At 38.2% G+C, this 25,556-nt stretch overlaps 1 long non-coding RNA gene across 1 annotated transcript; it reads right to left on the bottom strand.

The window, feature by feature from the left end:
* Window positions 1–1,279: 1,279 nt before the first annotated feature.
* LOC118620830 lies at window positions 1,280–24,065 on the bottom strand. The gene is made up of 3 exons (XR_004957542.1): window positions 23,950–24,065; window positions 1,873–2,042; window positions 1,280–1,488 (listed from the first exon to the last, which is right to left on the bottom strand). It is a non-coding gene; the product is annotated as an uncharacterized LOC118620830 (long non-coding RNA).
* Between the last annotated feature and the right edge of the window lie 1,491 nt (window positions 24,066–25,556).

Raw genomic sequence — 25,556 nt, 5'->3', positions numbered from 1 at the left:
GACATTATTAGAAACCAATAACATAGTAAAAAAATATCCTAAGAAATGAGATAAGAAGTAAAAATCTGATCATCTGATTATCCTAAAGAAACATTTTCAAATTTACATACTTTAAGGGGCCTCCTAAATCTGAGGAAAACCATGGTAAAGTCATGGTAGCCCTCTGACAGTATGAGTCAGAATTTTATCTCACCATCATTGAGGCTGTTTCTCCAGATATTCCTGAACATCTTCAGGAGTGTGTCATCCATGATCAGGCACAGATCCTATAAGGCACATCACAGCATGTGCCATCTTCTACTCTTCTGCCCAGTTCCCTAAAGGCCACGGCTAGTAATGTACAAAATTGCCTCTCTGTGACCTCCCCACAAGCTGCTCTTTCTAGAAACGATGCTTCTATCAGCTGGCATCAACATGACTATGGGCACTCATACCTGTGCAGACAATGAAACTGCTCCTAGTCATGCCCATGCCACTATCCTTTTCCAGGCACACTACTTCCACCTGCACACTTTCTCCAGACACTGCAGCTGTGTGCTGGTCCACCAAGGCGCACAAGCCATGCAGATACCTAAACTTTACCATATTCCTTGCAAAACTGGAGTGACCCATCCCTCCCCCAAACCAGTACTTTTGTGTCACATACTGGCATCTATCTATCTATCTATCTATCTATCTATCTATCTATCTATCTATCTATCTATCATCTACCTACCTATCATCTATCTATCTCACCAGAACATTTGCTAAGTTTCTAGTGCCTTACAGAGTCCTTAAGAAGAGAGCCCTTCCAGTTTTTCTCCAAACACCCCTGCTCCCTAGCACTCAGCAATTTGTATGTGAAGTCAGACCTGAGAGGTGGACACGTGCAGCACTCAGAACCACCATGACCCTCTCACACCTAAGGTTTAGTTTGTGGATCAAACTTATTTGCCTGATTTGCTTTCCCCCCAAGGATGACTTTTTTTTTTTTTTTTCCAGTGGGCTACTCCTAGATTTAATGAGAGCTATTGTGGGCCTGTCTGACCAGACCTCCAAAAGTAAGTGCACAATTGTGTAACAGAGTCTCCAGAAGAAATCAGCTTTAAATTGTTTTAGGCTGGAAAATCATTTAAAATATGTCTTTTCCAAGTTTTAGGGAAGAGCTGTTCAGTCTTGTTTGGGTGGACTCCCTTAGTTTGGGAAAAAACACTTGAATGGCATCATTTAGTAACACAGAGGTGTAAGGCAAATACTCACTCCTCTCCTGGGAGACACTATAATGGGACTTGATGAATAAGCCAGGGCCTGGCTCTGGTTCTGCAGGCAGATGGAGTCCTCACGCCCCTCCACGGAACCCAGTGTGCTACAGATGTTGGAGGCCATGAGGTCCACATTCTGAAAAAGCGCCTGCTACACAGAGGCTCATGGGATGGAAACACTGCAGATCTCAGTTCTTTCATTTGGTGATTCAAAGTTTTAAAAGCACATTCAAGGGACTGACAGTAACTGTAATGGAGGTGAGACAGAAACAAACAAACAAAAAGAGACTAATGAACTCCCCTGAAATTAAAGTCATTAAGAAATAACTGAGGAAAACTGGCTCCTTAGATTGCATCCCAGGGCAAGGTTGTTGGTGGGGAGAACTGGTTCTGGAATGCTCTGCCTGGTACTGAGATCACCTCTAACCCACCCATGGAGTGCCATTATTATGAGCTTTGGGGAAGTAGCTGCCTTCGAATGACAGGAACAGATGACACTCCACACTGTGTATATGACAGCAAGGTCAATTTTGGGTGTAAACTTAACACAAAGGGAGGACATGTCGTCCTTCCCATGAGGAATTCTGCATTTTGGTAAAAGTTAGCAGCAGCAGTAATGACTAGAACTTACAATGGAGTGTCTTTATTCTGGCAGTGAGGTTACACTTCAGCCACAGTGAAGTGTAATGGGGTACATGTCCCCCAGGGGTTCTATTATGTTGTGGTGACAGCTTCCATAAAAGGTGCCGAGATTGCTCAGTTGGACAGCAAGGCAAAGATAGCTTTCCACAGCTTTACACTCTGTAACATAAAAACAGTAAAGCTGTTATAGAGGCACTGTTCACAACAGCTGAAGGTGAAAACAACCCAAATGTCCATTAACAGATGAGTGAATAAACAAACCGTGTTATATACAGATCATAGAATATGATTCAGCCCTAAAAAGGAATAACCATCTGACACATACTATAAGGGTGCACCATAAAGATATTATACTGAGTGAAATGGTCAGTCACAAAAGGACAAATATGCTGTGAGTCCATTTATGTAAGGTACCTAAAGTAGTAAAATTAATAGAGATGGAAAGTAAATGGTGGTTGTCAGGGATTGGGGGAGGGGCAAGAGGGAATTACTGTTCAGTGGTACAGAGATTCTATCTGGAGTGATGTAAAAGTTTTGGAAATGGGTAGTAGTGATGATTCCACAACAATATGAATGTACTTAATGCCACTGAATTGCACACTTAAAAATGATTAAAATGGTAAATTTAATGTTATCTATAATTTACAACAATAAACATTTTTTAAAAAGAGTAAGGTGTTAAAGATTATCTAGATGAATAACTGCATTCATTGCTCCTCTGACCACAGGGGAGCTAGAAATCTATGTAATTTGAATATTACAGCAAATCTGACCTTTGTTTTACTTGTAAGCCAGTGGTGTCAGGAGAATTCTGAATTACATTTAAAAAATCTGACGCACAAAATGACAAGCAGAATTGGGGCATCTTTTAACTTTAGAAATTTCTCAAAGCCTTTAAATTATTTATTTTTAAATGGATCCCTATCCACCTGCCTTGCTCAACTATCCTCAGACCCAGGTAAAATTCAAAATCAAAATACAACACTAGAAAATGACTGTGAAGCAGTTCTTACAAAATTGTTCTATCAATGCTAGTGTGGAAGTTTATATCTTTTTAATATGTTTTTATTGACTTTAGAGAGAGAGGAAGGAGAGGGGGAGAAAGAGAGAGAGAGAGAAACATGAATGTGAAAGAAACATCAATCAGCTCCTCCTGCACACACCCTACTGGGGACTGAGCTGGAAACCTGGGTATGTGCCCTGACCAGGAATCTTACAGGTGACCTTTTGATGTTCTGGATGGTGCTCAACCAACTGAGCCACATTGTCCAGGGCACTGTGTGGAAATTTGAGGCTGTTTTTTTAGCATATTCAATTCATATTCAACACCAACCCCATTGTCTAATCTTCATACTGTACTGGGAATTTTGTTAAAATGCAGTTTCTGATTCAGTAGGACTGGTGAGGGGCCTCTTCCTCTGTCTCTGTAAAAAACTCCCAGATGAGAATTCCTGTCTGACAGCCACCCTCTGAACAGCAGGCCCTCAGTGTGCTCCTTGTGGGTTTTGTTTATGTCTTTTTCTCCCACTAGAATGCAAGCTACCTGGAGTGGGACAATCAGGACTCATAACTATGTATCTCTTCTAGTATCTAGCATAATGCCTTAGGCAAACATAGAAGCCCAGTAATACAGGTGACAATGATTACATTCAAATTACAAAAAGTAAACAACATATACAGAGGGGACAGGGGAAGAAGATATTTATTAGAAAATAAAATGGAACACCTGTGAATAGTCTGTGATATCCAGAATGAATCCAATTTTGCTAAATAAAATAAATGAATGTACAACATTTGAATGCACAGATTATCTTGAGGAAAGGGTACAACACCTAGGGAAATATTTAGGGAAAAGCAGAAATGATGATTTCAGCTTTCAAATTTCAAAGAGGTGTATCTCACTGCACATGTAAAAATAGCTAATTTTATTCTAAGTATTCTGTCTGTGTGTATTGGCCCCATATAATAATTTCACAATGTATCCAGCATAATGCTTTTCCCTTGAACATCCTTGAATGTCTCGCAAGCATCGTTGTTCTTCTTTAGAATAGGTCTATAATATAAATCTCATTTCAGGGTGTAAGGAAATAAAACAGTATAAAACAATCATGATATACAGTGTAAACTAGAGCTGACTCTCGTTGATGTATGAAATAATTTCCAAATAGTAACAAGGTTGCCAGTGATAAATAATATGTTGAAGTAGGTTGTGAATACTAACTTTATACAAATTCTGTTTTTTAAGCATAGAAACAAACATTCCTTTCAGTGGTCTTCCTGTGATGCTGATTATTCTGAAGTCATCACTTTTATTACTCAATGGGCAGATTTATTTATCAACATGTGCTAGTTTACATTTGAGATGCTTACATTTTCCCCGGCTCTGATTTCTTCCATTTTCTATAGTACATAAAGTATAATATTCATTTTTCCATCAGATATGTTCTTCAAATATATATTTCTCCATGGGTTCCACTGACAAAGGAAATCAAAGTTGAAGGCCTTATTCATCTGTGGTCCCCATATGAAGAACGTTTAGTCTAACCCATCTACTGAAAGCAGATCCAATGGACAGACAGCCTCCTTTCCTGACAGTTTATTACACCTTGGTCTCTGTAAACTGTAGGCTATAAATCTGACAGCAACATTATAGCCTCTAAATTAAATGTATAATTTTTTTATCCTCACCCAAGGATATGTCAATTGATTTTTAGAAAGAGAGGAGAGAGAGAAACATCAATGTGAGAAAGAAACATCAATTGCTTGCCTCTCGTACATGTTCTGGCCTGAATGGGGATTGAACACTCAACCTAGGTATGAGCCCATGTGCCCTGACCAGAATCAATCCAGCAACATTTTTGGTGTACGAGACAATGCTCTAACCAATTTAGCCACCTGGCCAGAGCTGAATGTATTAATTTAATTGATAAACTCATGTTCTCCATTTCAAGAATTGTAATAAACCAAATGTGTGCTGATTTTCTAACATGGATTTGTTTTGGTTAGAGAGTTGATATGGCTTGAGCCCTTAATACATATGAATTTTTAAACACTGGTTTCTTTAATCTACTAGTTCTCATATCTCTCTCCCACTATTTTTATTGAAAGGCTTTGAAATTTCTTATTCCAAATTACATGAAACATTGATTAACCCCATAGATTTATTTAAGTGCTTTTGTTATTAGGTATTTTAGAAAGACTCACAGAGGCAGAAGGGCAGAAATTCTGTAATTAATGAGGATTGCCTGCTCCTTGCTACAGTGGCAGTGAATTGGTTCCCAGTAGGAGAGTTAATAGAAAAAACATTCAATTTCAAAATGGCCTGGATGCAGCAAAGGGATTAAGCTGTAATGCTTTTAATCCCTATAACTCAAACAAAGGGAAAATTTTCCTGAGCAATGAACTGCATAATGTATTTGTGGGGCAGCAAATGATCATTGTTGAACATCAGCTGAACAGCCAAATCTGTACCCCAGGGATTGCACTTTACATAGCCAGAATGACAGCTCAGGGGATTTAGCAGCTTTTAAATCTAGGGTTTGACTGAATCTAAAATGGATGCTGTTTTGGGAAGTTCCAGTCTCTGAAACTCCCAAGCTGTCAGAGATCGTACTGATAAACCTTTAGATTGAAACTCCAAGTTAGGAATGGTGATATATAGACTGCAACTCCCCTACCTCTGGGGCCCATGACAAACACTGTTCTTTCATCATAGCATTCTGCACCATCAATAATATCTCCACGTGCAATTCAACTTGTTCTCATTCTTCCAGGATAAAATTTTTTTAAAAAATTAACATAAATTATTTAATCTCCATGATCAAATTTCTTAGTTTCCAAAGCTCTGGTAGAAGATGTCAAATAGCATACACGTGTAACTCAAAATGTATATTTTTCAAATAAACTGTGTTTATATTGTTTTCGAGGCTCCTGGGTATTCTTTTTATAATTAAACTTTTTGTTCATGTTGGGGAACTTCTATTGTTCTATCTTATTGTTCACTGGCTCTTTCCTCTGCCCTCTCCTTTGATACTGAGCTCATCTACTGAGTTTAAAAAAACATTTTAGTTATTATATTTTTCATGTCCAGAATTTATATATGGCTTGTATTTATATCTTTTACTTTTTTTTGTTGAGACTTTCTAATTTTTCATTTGTTTTGAATGTATTTGTAAGTACTCACTGAAACATTTTTATTACAGTTGCTTTAAAATCTTTGTCAGATAATTCTAGCATCTCTGTTTTCTTTATTTTTATAAAATTTAGTTTGAGATCTTTTAGGTTATTGCTATGTTGAGTGTTTTTTGTTTATTTATTTTTTTATTGAAACCTGGAAATTTTCAGATTGTGTTATGAGACTCTGGATCTTATATAAACATTTTTCTTTAGCTTGTTTTGTTTGTTTGTTTCCATGAAATTGCTCCAGCAGGGAAATCTCACTTTGCTACTATCAGGTGGAGGTAAAAGTCCAGGTTTCACACTCATCCTTTCTTGAACTGGGGAGGGGGAAGAGGCTCCTCACTGTTTCTGGATGGAGAGAGGAGTTTTAGCGTTTTGTTGTCCTAGTGGCTTTGTTACATCTGACAATCGTAAAAGACCTGGGTTCCCATTTTTATTCCTTTTACATCATCCCACCATTCTGAGGGAGCACTTCATCACTACTATGTATGGGTGGCAGTTCACACTTCACAAATGGTGGACACCATGGGCTTAAGCCAGCAGCTCCTTACTGGTGGGCCGGGACAAATATCCCAGTTAGGTATTTAGCCTACTGTGACACCATCCTGGTGGGGGTATTAAGGTGCCTTGTTAAAGCCTCATGAAGGTGGCAGTTCAGGCTTCCACTTGGCCTTAGCTGGTATGAATAGGTGGTGCTACAATTTTTTTTCTGATGTTTGGCTGGAAGAGAGTGATATGTGAGTGTTTTCTTTTTTGTTATCTTTCTTTCTTTGCTACCTTTTATAATCCTTAGGCTAGAGAGAGCAAACTTTTGGAGGGCACTTTTATCTGTACCCACTGGCATTTCTGGGTTGCTGACCTTTTCAGCTTCCATTCTGGGATATATGAAGGAAAAACAAATCCAGAGAACTCACTGCTGTGTTTTTCCGTAGGTCCCAACTTCCACAGCCAGTTTGTCTTTTTCTCTCCACCTCTCAGAGTCTCTTATGTTTGTTTTATATATAATATCCATGGTTTTTAGTTGTACTTAGTGGGAGGAAAAGAGAAAGGCATATCTGCTCTATCTTCCCAGAAGTGAAAGTCCTTGTCTATCTTTTTATTCACTAGGAATGTTTAGAAAGTATCCTGGGGTGTTTTATTATAAGCAAAGTAATCATTAGGTATAGAATATGAGAATGTTAAGAAAGCCCAGAGGCCACAAATAATGTTGGGAAATAACTTAGATATCAAAATCACATTACTGGTATGTTAGCAAACAGAATAATCTAGCTCCCCCTAAAACAGAAGATATATCATCACCCTCTTGTGTGTTGGTCAGTCTGCATACTTGTTCACTGACTTTCAGACAACCCCTAGATGCTTATTGGATTTTTTTGTTCTGTTTTTGCTAAGGCCCACTGTGTATTCATGCTTCCCCAATGCTTTCTCCAACTCATGGGAACTGAGGGTTATAATAAAACTACACAAAATTGTTCATGACTTATTATGTTACTCTTCCAGTAATATTTGTATTTTAAAATAGGGATAGCACAAAAAGGGTAATGTTCAGCAAAAGAATAGTCCTCATAGTGTTTGCGTTCCAAAACCTGAATGTGAAATTTTCTGAGAAAAGAGATTTATCAGAATTCTTCAAATTGTAAGAAATTGCAAGAAATCATATCACTTCACATTTAGATGATCTCTGTATAGAGATTGCACTTCTTTTTTTAATGGCTGTTAGTAAATATCTTTACTTTCTGTATACGTTCATGAGGACTTTCTATATGAAAAGTGTATGTGTAGGGGTATGAGTCCATTATATTCTGCTTGATCAAAAAACAAACAAACAAACAAACAATCTGGCTTTTGGCATAAGAAGAGAGATTGGTTATGCTGGAGATCACAGTGGTCAGGCTGTTCCAGCTCTAAAGAGTTTCTTCTATTCATGGAAGTTAGACACAGCTATTATGAATGCGGGTCTAGGTCCAGTGAGGTCTGATCAAATCCCTGCTCTGCCTTTTACTGGTGGTATTGATTCAGTGACTTTCTAACCCATTTTCTCATCTGTAAAGTGGACATCATCATATTCTCTGTGTCATATGAGATAATTCATGGAAAGCACTTAGCACAGTGCCAGACATATGACACAGATGCAGTAAATGTTAGGTATTAGGAGTTAAAATTTTGGATTTATCAAGTAAATTTCCTGTGAAGACAGGCATAGTGTGTTGTTCTGGAGACGGCATCAGAGTTATATTGCCTTCCTGGAAAAATGCTCCACATGAATGAGAGGGTAAAGACTTTAGCTGATGTGAGATCACGTGAGAACAAATCCACGGGCTTGTGGACCTAACACCTCTTAACTTCTCTGAAGGTTGAATAAGAATACACATCCTTTACATTTTTGAAAATTCTGGAACTACTCTAGATAATGTCTTGCATATTTCTCCTAATCACATCATTTAAGCCTTTTCAAAATGAGAGATATATAGTTTAATGAAGACTTGTTGGGGGTCATTGGAAAAGATGCCTGAAAGGCAAAAATGATCCTTGAGCTGTTGATTTTGTAAACATAAGCCGTTTTGTCAAAATGCTAGTCATGCTTGGAAATAAAGCAGGTTTATTTCTTTAGCCACACCCAATGCCTACAGGAAAGAATGTGCCTAATTTTAAACATGTTTGTCAAATCCTTGATATTAGATAAGCTTAGTCATGGTCTCAGCAAACTGGGTTAATCTGGGTTCCAAAGGCAACATGTTGCTCTTACATTCAAATCTAGAATTTCGATGGAAAAAAGCATTCTGAGCATGTGCTAGACTCTGCAATGTCTACCAGTGAAGACTGACTCACAGCATCTCTCCTGAAATTTGGGTTAAAAGTGCGAAGTGCAGTGTGACTCATCTATGAGAAACCCTCCAACCACCTCAGCCAGTCTTTAGCCTCTCAGAAGTATTAGGCGTTCTGGAACACCATACTGTGCATTTTGTAACTTTGGGTAGCTGAGCCCAATGTAGCATATAGTATCTAAAAGACACTATATCCATTGAGGTGAATGTAATAAAGTTGAACTAAATGGAAGAGAAAGCTCATTTACTCTGGAAGAAGGAGAAACAGAGGAAATCAGCATTTTTTGAGGACTTACATGCTAAGAAAAAGAGAATGGTACATAGTTGGTAAAATAAAGTGCTATGGCAAAGAACCGAAGCACATGAGGAGTTTGTACTTGTTATCACTCCAAGTCTGGACCATTCAGTTGGAAAATTAGCATGACTTTAGCCATGTGATTCTTTTACTCTATTTAGGGGAGAAGCAAGGTGTAAGAGGTATGGCTGTGGAAGGAGGAAACTAGCCTTCATTGAACACCTATGGTGCGGCCAATACGTTTATCAGTTTTGGACTTACTGTGGCCAATACATTCTCATTTCATTTCCTCAGTAACTCTCAAGTTAAGCTTTAAAGTGTAGTGATACTGCATTAGCATCCCTAGCCCTAGGGAGTATCAATGTCTGATAGAATAATACGTAATTTTTCCAAAGAATATACATTTTAATAGTGACCAAAAAAGTGAAGTAAGAGTGGTATAAAGGTCTGAGGCCACAAATGCTTACTGAGCTATCATCTATCTATCTATCTATCTATCTATCTATCTATCTATCTATCTATCTATCAATCATCTATCTACCTATCTATATCTATCATCTATCTATTATCTTTCTAGAAGTAGAATTAGAAGAGAGAGCAAGAACTCAGAGTACTGAAATGCCCTCAATTGGGGCTTCACTCCATCTACCCACATTGTTGATCTTAACCATCTTACCTTGTGGGTAGTAGCTGACTGGAAAGTGTTACTAATGGAAAATAATTATGATATATTGTACTGGAAATAGATGCTGGTTAATATGTAGTTAACCTTATCTTCCTTTATGACTCTGCCCATTTTCTTTTTTCCTTTTCTTCCCCACATGCCCAGTTATTTTTATGAGGCTGATGCTGACATATTCAGAGGGCTCTCCTTATGCGAAAACAAGGTCAAAAATCAATTTAGAATTTATTTTCCTCTTTGCACCTATGCAGATGCTATTATTGAGATGACAGCTAGGCACTTTGGTGAATGTAAACTGTTGGAGCATCCAGTGAAGGTTACATTTATATATATATATATATATATATATATATATATATATATATATATATAATTTTCAACATTTTATAAGGCCATCAGCACTTAACTGACTAAATTGGTTAGTTATATGTTGATACTACTGGGGCTCAGGAGAAGACCTCAATTAAGATTCTAGGCCTATAATCTCACCACTTTCAGAAATACCCTCCTGGACCTGGGGAATTCTCCCTCTGGCAGAACATTGGACCCTCAGGGACTGCCTTAGAAGTTTCAAATTGCAGAGGAAACACAGGTGGACTGATTCTGCTCTTGAGACCTGGTGCATCTTTTCTATGCCCTTGCACCTGGAATTACCTCTTAAGTCAAGTCCTGCCAGTCTACATGAGTTCTCCTCTTGCTGTCTTCCTTCCCATTACCCTTCTTATCAATATCCTCCAGTAGATGAGAACTCTTTATTTGCCTGACCATGTTTTATTCCTCTTGGTCCCTCCAGCAACTGGTATAGGCCTAGCCCACATTTGATGCCCCATAAAATAAATGAATAATAAAGAAACAACATGAATTATTTTTATGAATTATAAGATAATCTTTTCCAATCTCTGCTTAAACACAAATTGTGATGGGCTCTCATTTACTCCATCAGGCAACTCTTTAATTTTAGAATTGTTTTTTGTTCCTAATTTAGAGGTATATTTGGCCACCCTATAATTTGTACCATTTCCCTCTTGTTTCATCCTTTTGAAACTAGAGATGTGGAAGCTTCTCATACACTTATAGACATGGAATCCTCTGATCCAATTCACCTTTTTGCAGACTAAACATAACATAAACATAAACCTTTCCTCATAGAATGTGGTTTTTAGATCCTTTATTATCCCCAGTCCCCCTCTTCTATAAGTTCCCTGATTTATCACATTCTCTAATTAAATTGTAGCACTCAGCCCTGAATACCTTTCTTAGACATGACCTGACCTTGTGACTTGGGTCTTCTCCTCTGCAATTCTGCTAATTACTAAGCTCAAGTTACCTAGAAAATGCAGCTCAAGTTCATCTCAGCCAAATGCTCTTCCTTAATTGATCATGTTTCTATCCTGAATCCCTTCCTAACTTTCCTACCATAATAAACTCGTTAAAAGCCATGAAAATGTGCATTCTGTTTTCCCTAACACACTTATAAATGCCAGAGAAAATAAAATTATTTTAGAAAATAATAAGAAATATGCACAAAGATTTGTCTACACTTATATTCATCACTGACATTTAAAGTTATAAAATTCTAAAAACAAAATCAAAATTCCAGTTAAGAACTGGTTAAATAAAATAAATTTGTAAATGAAACATGAGGCTGCCATTAGAAATTATGTTTTTGAAGAATGTTTAATAGTCATAAAATATTTCATGTAAACAGCATGTTATAAAAGTTTATGTATAATGCAAAACCAATTTGTTGTGTGTGTAATGCATATGTACATACACACACATACATTTGGACACTTAAAAAAAGAGAGACTGGAAGGACATAAACCCAAAGTTAATATTGGAATTTGGAGTGATTTTAATTTCTTCCATATAATGTTTAGGATTTTCAAATTCTCAACAATGAACATGTGTTATTTGCATTCATTAAAAAACACATTTCTAAAAATTAAGCAAGGCCTTTACAAAGCACTAGATATTTATTAGTATATTGAGATATAATAATATTGAATATGACTTTTTAAATAGCAATGAGACCCCCTAACAATCCCTGTTGTATTCATTCCCCCATGATAATCATGAGAGACTTTGTGACATTCGTTGTAAGATTCAACTGTATTTTGATTATCACAAAACAATTGAGGTTATTTTAGTATGAATTTCTCTTAGTGAGTCTCAGGTTGGTTGTCAGTATTCACAACCTTCTTTTAAAATAATAACAACCTCGATCGAAAAATGGCGGCGGAGTGAACGGAGCTACACAGACCGTCTCCCAGAACCAAACTGGAATTACAACTATAACACAGACAAATCGACGGGAAAAACCAACAGAAAAGCAGCTTGCGAGGACCATACAACGAGGGACACTGACTCCATCCCGGTAGGCTTGCGAAGGCGCGAGACGGGGCTGGGAGCGCACGGTCGGCAGCTCGGCAGCGGCCTTAGCTGTAAGCGGCGCCCGCGGGTTACACTCCCAGGCGGCCCCACAGCGCAGCCGGGACAGAGGCTGAAACAGCCACAGCCACTCACCTTGGGCTCCGGCAGAGGGAGGGCAGACTGGACTGGAACTGTGTCGGGACACTCGGGGTTTGGAGGGCTCTCGGAGCTTTGGCTGAGTGCAGCCACTCAGGACGGTGGCCACATTGCTTCTTCCCAGGGCTCTGAGAGAGGCAGCAGCCCCTCCCTCGGAGATCCAACCCCACCCTGTGGGCCATTGAAGTGCTAATTGAGGCTCACTAAGGACCAGCATCTGCCCCACCCTCGTGAAAGCCCCTTGGCTGAGCACCAGAGGGAGTTTTTCAATCAACTGACAACCCAAAACTCATCAATTAACCTAGACTGCTAGCTTCCAGGCAAAAAGCTAGAGGATAACAGTACGTTTCCTGGGCTGGCAACTTTAACCAGGAAAGTAAGACTTGACAGTGGTGTTCAACGCGGGTCCTCCCTCGCTCATCTAAACACAGGAGAGGGAGCCACAAACAGCAGAACACCAACACCCACAGGGAGAACTTGACAGGCTCCAAAGCCCAGAGTGAGAGCTAAAATGGTGAAACACAGAAACAGAAGCCAAATGAAAGAGCAAACCACCTCCACCAAAGATGAGATCAATGTGGAGCAATTAGGCATGTTAACAGAGCTAGAATTCAGAGCCATGATCTTGAGGAAGCTGAACAGCATGAGTAAGGACATAGAGACACTGAAAATAAGCCAAATGGAAATTAAAAACCAACAAGAAGAGATAAAAAATGACATATCCGAAATGAAAAACACATTGGAAGGTTTAAAAAGCAGAGTAGGGGAAGCTGAGGACCGGATCAGCGAATTAGAAGACAGGGTAGAAAAAATCAACCAATCAGAAAAACAAAAGGAAAAAACTATTAAAAAACAGGAAGACAGCTTAAGAGAACTATGGGACAACTGGAAACGTAATAATATTCGCATCATAGGAGTCCCCGAAGAAGAAGAAAAGGAGCAAGGGATAGAGAATATATTCAAAAAAATAGTGAGAGAAAACTTCCCTAATTTGGTGAAGGAAGAAGGCATTCAAGTTCAAGAAGCACAGAGAGTCCCAAGTAAGAAGAACCCAAACAGGCCCACACCAAGACACATAGTAATTAAAATGCCACAAATTAAAGACAAAGAGAGAATCCTAAAAGCAGCAAGAGATAAGCAACAGGTTACCTACAAAGGGAACCCCATAAGGCTCTCAGCTGACTTCTCACAAGAAACACTACAGGCCAGAAGGGAATGGCATGAAGTAATCAAAGTCATGAAAAACAAGAATCTGAATCCAAGACTACTCTACCCAGCAAGGCTATCATTCAAAATAGAAGATCAAATAAAGAGCTTCCCAGACAAAAAAAAGCTGAGGGAATACATTAGCACCAAACCAGCACTGCAAGAAATGTTAAAAGGACTGCTGTAATTAGCAGTAGAAATGGGAACAAAAATAGAACCACACTAAACAAAAATGGCAATAAATAAGTACATATCAATAATCACCTTAAACGTAAATGGACTGAATGCTCCCATAAAGAGACACAGAGTAGCTGATTGGATAAGAAAGCATGACTCATCTATATGTTGTTTACAAGAGACCCATCTCTCAACAAAAGACTCACATAGGTTGAAAGTGAAGGGATGGAAAAAATTTTCCAAGCAAATGGAAAGCAAAAAAAAGCTGGGGTAGCAATTCTCATATCTGATAAAATAGATTTCAAAATGAAGACCATAACTAGAGACAAAGACGGCCACTACATAATATTGAAAGGATCTATCCAACAGGAAGATATAACCTTGATAAACATATATGCACCCAATATAGGAGCACCAAAATATATTAAAAATCTTCTGGAGGACTTCCAAGGAGAAATCGACAACAATACAATCATAGCTGGGGACTTCAACACCCCGTTGACAGCACTGGATAGATCCTCTAGGCAAAAAATTAGCAAGGAAACAGAGACTCTAAATGAAGCACTAGACCAAATGGATTTAATAGATATCTACAGAGAATTACACCCCAAAACTACAGAATACACATTCTTCTCAAGTGCACATGGGACATTCTCAAAGATAGACCACATGATAGGACACAAACTAAATCTCTACAAGTTCAAGAAGATTGAAATCATATCAAGCATCTTCTCAGATCACAATGGCATGAAACTAGAAATCAACTGCAACAAGAACATGCAAAGACATTTCAACACATGGAGGCTAAATAGCATGTTATTAAACAATGAATGGGTCACCGAGGAGATCAAGGAAGAAATCAAAAACTTCCTGGAAACCAATGAAAATGAACACACAACAACACAAAATCTATGGGATGCAGCGAAAGCAGTTCTGAGAGGGAAGTTCATAGCACTACAGGCCTACCTCAAAAAACAAGAAAAATTTCTAATTGACTGTCTAACCTCACAACTTAAAGAATTAGAAAGCAAACAAAAAGAAAACCCCAGAGCAAGTAGAAGGAAGGAAATAGTAAAGATCAGAGCAGAAATAAATAACATAGAGACCAAAAAAACAATTCAAAGGATCAATGAAACAAAGAGCTGGTTTTTCGAAAAGATAAACAAGATTGATGGACCCTTAGCTAGACTCACCAAGAAACAAAGAGAGAGAACCCAAATACACAAAATCAGAAATGAAAGAGGAGAAGTAACAACCAACACCACGGAAATACAAAAGATCGTTAACAACTACTATGAACAACTATATGGCAACAAATTCGACAATCTCAGCGAAATGGACAAATTTCTAGAAACACACAGTCTCCCAAAACTATTCCCGGAAGAGATAGAAAACTTGAACAGACCAATAACAACTAAGGAAATTGAAGAGGTAATCAAGACTCTCCCAGCAAACAAAAGCCCAGGCCCAGATGGTTTCACGGGGGAGTTTTACCGAACATTCAAAGAAGAACTAACACCCATTCTCCTCAAACTATTTCAAAAAATTCAAGAAGAAGGAAGACTTCCAAACACGTTCTATGAGGCCAGCATAATTCTAATTCCAAAACCAGAAAAAGACACTACGAAGAAAGAAAACTACAGGCCAATATCCCTGATGAACATAGATGCCAAAATCCTGAACAAAATACTAGCAAATCGGATCCAGAAATACATCAAAAAAATTATTCACCATGACCAAGTGGGATTCATTCCAGGGATGCAAGGCTGGTACAATATTCGCAAATCAATAAACGTGATACACCACATAAACAAAATGAAGAATAAAAACCACATGATCATATCAATAGATGCTGAAAAAGCATTCGACAAAATCCAGCATCCATTTCTGATAAAAACGCTCAGCAATGTAGGAATAGAGGGATCATATCTCGACATAATAAAGGCCATATATGAAAGACCTACAGCCAACATCATACTCAATGGACAGAAACTAAAAACATTTCCATTAAGAACAGGAACAAGACAGGGATGTCCACTTTCGCCACTCTTGTTTAACATTGTACTGGAAGTCTTAGCCACAGCAATCAGACATGAAGAAAAAATAAAAGGGATCCAAATTGGAAAGGAGGAAGTGAAACTGTCATTATTTGCAGATGACATGATATTGTACATAGAAAACCCTAAAGACTCCATCAAAAATCTATTAGACTTAATAAATGAATTTGGCAAAGTAGCAGGATACAAAATTAACGTCAAGAAATCGACGGCATTCTTGTACATCAATGATGAACTCACAGAAAGAGAAACTGAAAAAACAATCCCATTTACCATCGCTCCAAAAAAATTACGATACCTAGGAATAAACTTAACCAAAGAAGTAAAGGACCTATTTGCAGAAAACTACAGGTCATTGAAAAAAGAAATAGAGGAAGATATAAAAAAGTGGAAGAACATACCCTGTTCATGGATTGGAAGAATTAACATAATTAAATGTCCATACTACCCAAAGCAATCTATAGATTCAATGCAATCCCCATCAAAATACCAACGACATATTTCATAGAACTAGAACAAATACTTCAAAAGTTCATATGGAACCAAAAAAGACCCCGAATAGCCACAGCAATCTTGAAAAAGAAGAACAAAGTTGGAGGGATCACATTACCAGATATCAGGTTATACTACAAAGCGACTGTAACCAAAACAGCCTGGTACTGGCACAAGAACAGGCATATAGACCAGTGGAACAGAACTGAAAACCCAGAAATGGACCCAAGGCAATACGCTCAATTAATATTTGACAAAGGTGGCAAGAGCATACAGTGGAGTAAAGACAGCCTCTTTAATAAATGGTGTTGGGAAAATTGGACAGCTACATGCAAAAAAATGAAACTCGACCATCAACTTACACCATACACAAAAATAAACTCAAAATGGATAAAAGACTTAAATGTGACCCGTGAATCCATAAAAATTCTAGAAGAAAATGTAGGCAACAAAATTTCGGACATCATACGGAGCAGAATTTTCACTGATACATCACCTAAGGCAACAGAAATAAAGGAGAAAATGAACACATGGGACTACATCAAACTAAAAAGCTTCTGCACAGCAAAAGAAACGATCATCAAAATGGAAAGGCAACCCACTGTATGGGAGAACATCATTGCCAATGATGTATCAGATAAGGGGTTAATTTCCAATATATACAGAGAGCTCACACAACTCCACAAAAGGAAGACAAAGAACCCAATTAAAAAATGGGCAGAGGAGCTGAATAGACACCTCTCCAAACAGGACATACAAATGGCCAAGAGACATATGAAGAAATGCTCAACATCACTAATCATCCGAGAGATGCAAATTAAAACAACAATGAGGTATCACCTCACACCTGTCAGAATGGCCGCCATCAACAAATCATCAAACAACAAGTGTTGGCGAGGGTGTGGAGAAAAGGGAACTCTAATACACTGCTGGTGGGAATGCAGACTGGTGCAGCCGCTATGGAAAACAATATGGTGCTACCTCAAAAAATTAAAAATTGAACTTCCATTTGACCCAGTGATCCCACTGCTGGGAATATACCCTAAGAAGCCTGAAACACCAATCAGGAAGAATATATGTACCCCCATGTTCATAGCAGCACTATTTACAATAGCTAAAATCTGGAAACAGCCCAAGTGTCCACCAGTAGACGAATGGATCAAAAAGCTGTGGTACATATACACAATGGAGTACTATGCAGCGGTAAGAAAGAAAGATCTCTTATCCTTTGAGACGACATGGAGGGACCTGGAAAGTATTATCCTAAGTGAAAGAAGCCAAGCAGAAAAAGACAAATACCACATGATCTCACTTATATACGGAATATAATGAACATAACAGTCTGAGGAATACAGTAGACCCAGACACATGGAAGTAGGGCACAGACTGACATCCCTCAGAAGAGGGGATGGGGGGTGGGGGGGTGGGAAGAGATAAACCACAGAACTTATATGCATGTATGCATGACCAATGGACATGGACAACTAAGCCGGGGACAGGGTGGAGGGGGTGGGGTGGGGGGTGCCAATGGGGTAAAAAGGTAAAATATCTGTAACAAAAAAATAAATAAAAATTCATAAAAATAAAAAAAAAAAAAAAAAAAAAAAAAAAAAAATAATAAAATAATAACAACCTCTTTTTAATATATAGGAGTCTCTAATATAATAAAATCCATAATTAATTGAAACTCTATTATATGAATAGAAGGTTGACAGTTCTAGTCCTCATGGTAAACTTCCTTGGAATAGATTACTTCTTCAGTCTTCCAGCTGCTGCATGGATTTTTAGAAGCAGGGGACTCAAGAATAGTAAAAAAAAGTTATCACCAGACCAAATATGAACCCTGTCTCTACAATTAACTCCATATTTGGTCTTGGCAAAATATATAACTTCTCTGGGCCTCGTTTTTTTTTTTTCTCAATGAACTTGAGATAGTACCTGTCTTAAAGAATATTGTGAGAATTAAATGAGGTGACGTGTCAAGTTGTAGTATTAGCATTCATTCCTCTTTCTGTCTGTTGTTTTCTAGTGTTAACCAGACCAGCCTAGGCATTGGAATGCTGGCTGTGCCCCTAAGACATTGTTATTGTTCCATATTCAATCTCACTGAGATATTGTTCTCTCTAATAACCTGAGTCAAAATGGCGAAGTTTAAAATAACTAATGGGTATAGTGCAAAGACTTTAAAACACATAAACACACACACAACAATACTGCTACATAGGATCTGAGAGGGTCAAGCAGTGAGTCATTTCTTAATAAGTTAACAGTACATAATATTAGTTGTCTGTCACCTTAAGAAGCAAAGATTGAAGAACTATAGGGTAGAAATACAGGCCTAGAGTATTTTGATTAGTCTTGGAAGGGAAGCCCAGTTTAAGACTCATCATTTTTTTTTTCCTACAAATATTCACTGAGCAACTACTCTGTAGTAAGTACCATAGAGGAGAGGAAAATGACATGCTCTCTGTATTCTTCAAGTTCACAATCTAGTTGAGAGTGTGGTGAGGTGGGCACGCAGGTGATTATAATTCAAGACAATCTGCAGTGTGTAGAAGAAAGCAAGACTGGAGGGTCAATCCATTTCAGCACTTGGGCCAGCTGAAGGTGCCAGGCATCTGCAAGGCATCAGGGTGCCTCAGGGGAAAGTAGGGTGGAGGCAGTAAAGACCATGACTGCCAACTTCACAGTTTTGCCTCTGACCAGCTTTATTACTCACATATGCAAAGCTGAGCCTCAGGATCTGGATGCAAACTCACTGAGCTCTTCTGTAGCATGCCAGCACTAACCGAGCCTTCTGTGTCTCCAGGGAGGGCTCAGAAAAAGTGTGATCTTAAAACACAAATGTAGACCTATACTAGTGAGGCTGTGCAGTACAGTTCACATGAAAATAACTTAGGACCCCAGTGATCACTTAATGACAAACCTTGGGCTAATTATTTACCTCATGGAGCTTTGGGTTCCTCCTATTTTGCATGGGGATAATATAGATTTTAAAGTTTGCTGTGAAGATAAGTGAGATACTTTTTCAGAGTGTTCCTAATTCATATTTAGCATTATAGAATAGTTAATTTCCTTCTTTCTTTTTCAGTGTCCATCATGTGCCTTGTCTTAACTTGGATGGAAGTTCTGCAGTGTTCCATGGGTTAGTGCATTACAATCTCTTTCATGTCTTACTGTTTACTATTTGAAACTACAAGGTTGTCTACGGTAGAGCAGAATGTTTCCATGAACCGCATGTGGCAGTTGATAAACTTATTAATAATTTGGTGTCATGATTTTTTTAGAGTTTAAAAAATTCAATAGCATTATTTTTAATGAGTTAGATTCTAAATTGTTTTAAACTATTCTCCCTTTTATTGAAAAGTATACCACCTAAATATAATGTATTTTTGTCTGAAAATTGTTAAGCCAATTTTGCATATACTTTGTTACATCTGCTAATGATATTAAGTATTGTAATAATAAAAATACTAATTTTTAAACTTCAAAAGAATAAACAAAAATATTTATTTAGGAGGGAGGGACATTACAGTTTTCCCAAATCAGAGAACTCACTTTAAAAAGGGGGGAAAGGGTGTTATTTCATATTCTTTCTCAGATTGAAAGATTTGGATAAAAAAAAGTTAATCAATTTATCTATTTCTTTTCTTTTTGTTGTTGTTGTTAATCCTCACCTGAGGATATTTTTCCATTGATTTTTAGATTGGGTGGGAGGGAAGGGTGGTGGGGGGGAGAGAGAGAGAGAGAGAGAGAGAGAGAGAGAGAGAGAGAGAGAGGTGTGATAGAGACAGACTGATTGGTTGTCTCCTACATAACCCTGACTGGGGCTGGGGACTGAACTGGCAACCCAGGTACATGCCCTTGACTGGGAATCAATCCCGAGACCCTTTGGTCCATAGGCAAACACTCTAACTGCTGAGCCAAACCAGCCAGTGTTCACTTTATCAGTTTTCTAAAAATGATTTTTTTTGTTTTGTTATATTGTTCAGGCTCTATATATTTATAAAAAGTCTAATGATTTAGGTGATTTTTTTTATCTGTGGATAAGACTATTTCATTACTTTTTAAGGTTTTTTTTTTCTTTTTTTCTTTTCACATTAAAGTGCCTGGGAGGAGATAAAATTTGGTTTCAAATTATTGTACTAAAGATTACTGTCTGCCTTATAATTTTGGCCCTTGGGGTTTAGGGATTCTTCAATATGCTAAAGTATGATGTGGCCATTACATTTCTAGATTTAAAGGTTTATCTAATATTGAATAGGGGGACATGTTGGGATTGGGTAAAGTTGTCATAACATCGTTCTGTTGGGCTCTCTTTCCTTGATAAATACTAACTTCCCTCCCTGAGGTGCAGGTTGTGATGAGGATTCCGTGGATAACATAGGAACTGGGCAAAGTACCATTGGGCCATGTGTTGAAATATGGTGGCCAAAAGGTATGTCACAAAATTAAATTGTGATATTAAGCGAAAGTATTTTTCACCCCGTTGGTAAATGATGTGAGACTTAGTTTTACCTTCTTGAACTATAATACATTACAGATCTTTGTATTTCCTAAGTTATTCTCTTCTACTTAAATTTAAATTGCAGGAATGGTCTGCAAAGACCCTCCTGTAAAAGTAGTTTGTGTTTCTGTTTTCAAAGAACAGCAGTGTTGTAGACCTTTTCCTTAAAGATGACTTGGAAGGTAGGATGCTGGTTGTCCTAATGATGATTTATTCTAAAATTTCTGTTGGTCTTGGCAAAAACAGCCTCAAATTTAAAATAGCAGCCTGAATTTATAGTAGGTGATTTTAGTATTTTAGTCTCTAAATTAAAAACATGTCATGGAATAAACAAATTGAATAATGGTTTAAAGGGCTTCATTGGCCATAGTAGTGCTTAGTAAGTAGTTGTTGACTGGCCTGTTCTGGTTACAAGTCAATGAAATTTGGAGGGATACGTCAGAACATTTAGTACTGGAAGAGCAAAACTGGAAAACATCTCTCCTTGTTTATAGATCAGAAGTGCCGAATATTGCCTACTTCCTTCTGTTACAGTTTGGACCTGCTCTCTTTCAGCAAATCTGCTGATCTGCAACCTAGCACCTCTCTGATAAAAGGCTCCCATGTCTCAGAGTTTCCCACAGACTTCATACTGCAGTTACCTTTTTTTGATGTTGTTTAATGGCATGAGATTTTTAGCTGCAGGGGAAAATATTAGAAAGACAGCAGTGACAACATGAGTTTCCAAAATTCTGTGAAGTCTGGTTCTAAATGAGTAAGTTGGGGACATTTAAACTATTTTCTGGTTCTATTTCCATTTATATTCTCTTGATTTTACTGAAATAGAACCACTGATTGAGAGGCTGGCTGGAAAAAACTGAGGTCTTGATATTCCATAAACAGTGTCTTAGTCTGTTTGGGCTGTTGTAACAAAGTACCATAGACTAGGTGGCTTATAAACAACAAATTTATTTTCATAGTTCTAGAGGCTGGAAGTATGAAGTCAGAGTGGCAGCATGGTCAAGTTTTGGTGAGAGCTCAGACTTCTAACTTCCCATACCCTTGTGTGGTAGAGAGAGAGATAGCTAGCTCTCTAGTCTCTTCTAATAAGGACACTAATCCCACTCTCATGACCTAATAATCTCCTCTCAAAGCCTCACTCCAAATACTATCACACTGGGGATTAGAGTTCAACATATAACTTTTATGGGGACACAAACATTCAGTTTATAACAAGCTGATTTCTGCTCTTTCTACTTTAGGATATCGGGGAATGCAGAAGGGACACATTTTGACAATATTTTCATCAGAAAACTTAAGAGAAATGTGTTTCAACTACTGAAAATGTATTAAATGCGACATGCGTATATCCATTGAATGCTTACTATGTGCAAGGCAGACATGGGTTTTGCCCCGATAGAGCTTCCTTTTCAGTAGCATCATCACTATAGAAAATCGGACAGTGGTCTCTTTAACCCTCCTAAGAAGCTTAATAGTAGGTTCCACTAGCAGGGAAACTATATGTTAGACTGGAGAACAATTGAGAGAATTAGAATGTTGGAGGAGTAGGCAGGAGTGGAGGGGAATAAAAAGAAATGTGTGCTTAGTGAGTAGAGGTAGAGATAGGGAGGGGCAACCAGCAATTGTGTTGGGAGCCACTCAGTGGCCCAGACAGGCCAGCCCTGAAGTATACACATTGCCCATTATTACAACATATTGCACCACTTAAAATGTAAGATCCTGTCCCCACCTAACGCGTCAGGGAGCTGATATTATCAGTTTTGGCTAGTTACTCAGTCGAGTTGCTGAGAGAAAGCAGCAGGATTTCTAACTGCCAGTCTAGACTATACTTTCCCCATTTTATGGCTCATTATAAAAACATTTGTGCTGAACTGTAAGCCGATAAGTGCCAACTGGAGTCAACTCACTTGAGAGGAAAATTATTTATGATTACAATTTGGCTGCAAGCTTTTTTTTTTTTTTTTTTTTAGTGTTTCTGCTACCCTGAATCAAGAATTAAAATGAGCAGGATCAAAAATTGCATTTTCTCACCTCTGTGGAAATGGTATTTAGTAAATTCAATGGACCACAATAGATACTTGTCCTCAGGACACATCCAAATAGCTACTGCTGAGCTTTTCCCTAATCATACAATGTCTTTGCTGCCTAACCCATCTTTTCATTAAACACAATTCTCAATAAATTTTTTCCTTTCTTAAAAAAGCCTTTCTGGTCTGTCTGGGTTATGTATTGACCTATTTATTCTGTGTGTGGGTGGTTTCTGTGACTACTTCTGGCTCAAAAATTTAATGACTGAGTCTAAATTTTCAGCTCTGAGCATAATGGAAATCCTTACCAAAATGCATATGCACCTGTTTTACCTCCAAAGTCCTCCTGAGTTTGCATATCTGTGGTTGTTTAGCTCAGTAGATTGGATTGTGTAATGAGGTCTAGGTTATGGTTTTGATGCTTAGTTTGGTGCCCGTTAGCACACAATGTCCCACAGGACTGACTCTATTCTGAACCTAGAGAGGTGCCCAGCAAATGTATGGCCATGGTCCTGGAGGACCAGATGAGAGAAGGAAGGCGAATCAGAATAAATCTGTCACCATGTAAACAGCACAGCCTTAAGCCTTCTGGATGAGGTGTCTCATCTTGATAGCAACTTCTTTGCATACGAATGTGAGTGCATAAATATGCGGTGGATGCATGTGCAAATTTTTAAAGTGAGAACTTCACAGGTTTGGGCTAGTCCCAGTGAGCAGATTAAACAAAATTGCCATGGTGCTGGTACACAGGTGGAGTTTCCATAGAGTTAGGACACTACTGCTCACTTTCCTGCCTCTTCAGCCATGGAAAAAAACAAGCTGTAGTTTTCTTCATAAACCATTGTATAAATGACTCTGTAGGCCCAGAGTAGTCAGATCCAAACAACTCTGCAGAAAGGTCTTCATGGAGAAACCAGTTATTTGGCCAACATCGGGGATTGAGCATATACCTTCTGGTTGGTTACCCCACGGAAAGAAAAGAAAACAAAATAGAACATTCTTGCCCTTTAAAGACTTAGGGGAAAGAACTTCAAAACCCATGAGAAAGATACAAATAAGTCATCAATGGAAATATAAAAAAAATATTTACCTAAATAAAATCAGACACAAGTAGCCTCATCAAAGGGAAGCTTCATGCATGAAGTGATTCTTGAGCAGAGTTTTGAAGTTGAAGCAAGTTGTACCCAATGCAGTATAGTAGGAAGGATGTTCCTGAAGAGAGGTAAGACATGAATGGTGTTTACTGGGTGTGTTGCACAACTAGAGCACAGAGCGTGAGCTGTGGAAATGCATTTCACCAGTACCATTGTGTGTTCCATCTTAAAACCAGCCAAACAAAAATCTCTTCTCAAACTTAACAACCCTTTATAGCTAGTGGTGCTGTAATTCCCTCATGAGGGCTGTTGAGTACACATATCTCTGGGTCTCTTTCTGGACATGTGGTAAAGTTGTATTTCTCTGCCTTGTCTGGCCACGTGACTTGCTTTGGCTAGTGAAATAAGAGTGAAGTGACTGGTACTGCTTCCAGGAGAAAGCACTTAATTGTTCTTAGACAGCAGTTCTCTCTTTTTCTTGTTGCAACAATTGTAAATGTGTACTTTGAGTGGAGCCTACTGTGGTGAGCAGAGCACCCTGATAATCTGAATTAGACATGTAGCACAATGAAAAACAAACCTTTGTTGTGTTGAGCCACTGAAATTTGAGAGTTGTTTCTTCCTGCAGCATAACCTAGTCTATCCTGGATGATTCAAATGTTATACTCACATTTTCTCCCTATCTGGCCTTTCAGTCACTTAACTCCCTACACTCTGATATTTACCTCTAACCTTCAAATGAAGCTGTGGTGGAAAGGTTACAGAGTTGCCACAAGATGGTTTCAGGCTTTAGCTCACTGTACACCTTTGCTGTATTTAACACTGTTAACCAGTTCTTTCTTAAAACTCTTTTCTTTGGCTCCCATGACATCACTCTTTCAAAGCACTTTTCAGATTATTGATTACAATTTTTTTTCTTTATTGATTTTTAGAGAGAGAGGAAGGGAGTGGGAGAGAGAGAGATAGAAACATCAATGAGAGAGAACATCGATTGGCCGCCTCCTGCATGCCCTTCACTGGGGATCTGGCTCATAACCTGGGCATGTGCCCTGACCAGGAAATCAAACCAGTGACCTACCTCTTGGTGCATGGGTTAATGTTTAACCACTGAGCCACACCAACTGGGCAGATTATTGATTATGGATTTCAGGTATATAACTCAAATAAATCTCATTTACTCTCCAAGTTTTTAACTAATATATATGTAGTTAATATGCTGGTGACTATTAAGTATGTGCCTCCTGCTCCAGTACATGCCCTGCAGCATAGATTTGTACATATAAAGGTCATTCAAAGGCAACATGTCCACAACTGAATCTATCTCTCCTCTCAGACCGGATAATTTTTCAGTCACAAAATTATTAACTGGGAATCTTATTTCTCTCTGTTTCAGTGATGGCTCCCCAATACATTTTGTGACCAGATGTTATCAGTTCTGTTTCTAAATTTCATCTTCCTATATCTTTCTTTTCACATTCTTCTCCCATCATTAATACTCCATGTCCTCATCATTTATCTACCAGGTTTGTTAATAGCTTTTGGAATGGTCTTCCCCCATTAATCCATTCTCCATGGAACTTTTAGAGAAATCTTTCTACAATAC

The sequence above is a fragment of the Molossus molossus genome, unplaced genomic scaffold (genome assembly GCF_014108415.1).
Source record: "Molossus molossus isolate mMolMol1 unplaced genomic scaffold, mMolMol1.p scaffold_m16_p_8, whole genome shotgun sequence".
In the NCBI taxonomy this organism is placed as follows: Eukaryota; Metazoa; Chordata; class Mammalia; order Chiroptera; family Molossidae; genus Molossus; species Molossus molossus.
Note: the sequence above shows the minus strand (reverse complement) of the source record. Positions and strands in the feature narration are given on the sequence as shown.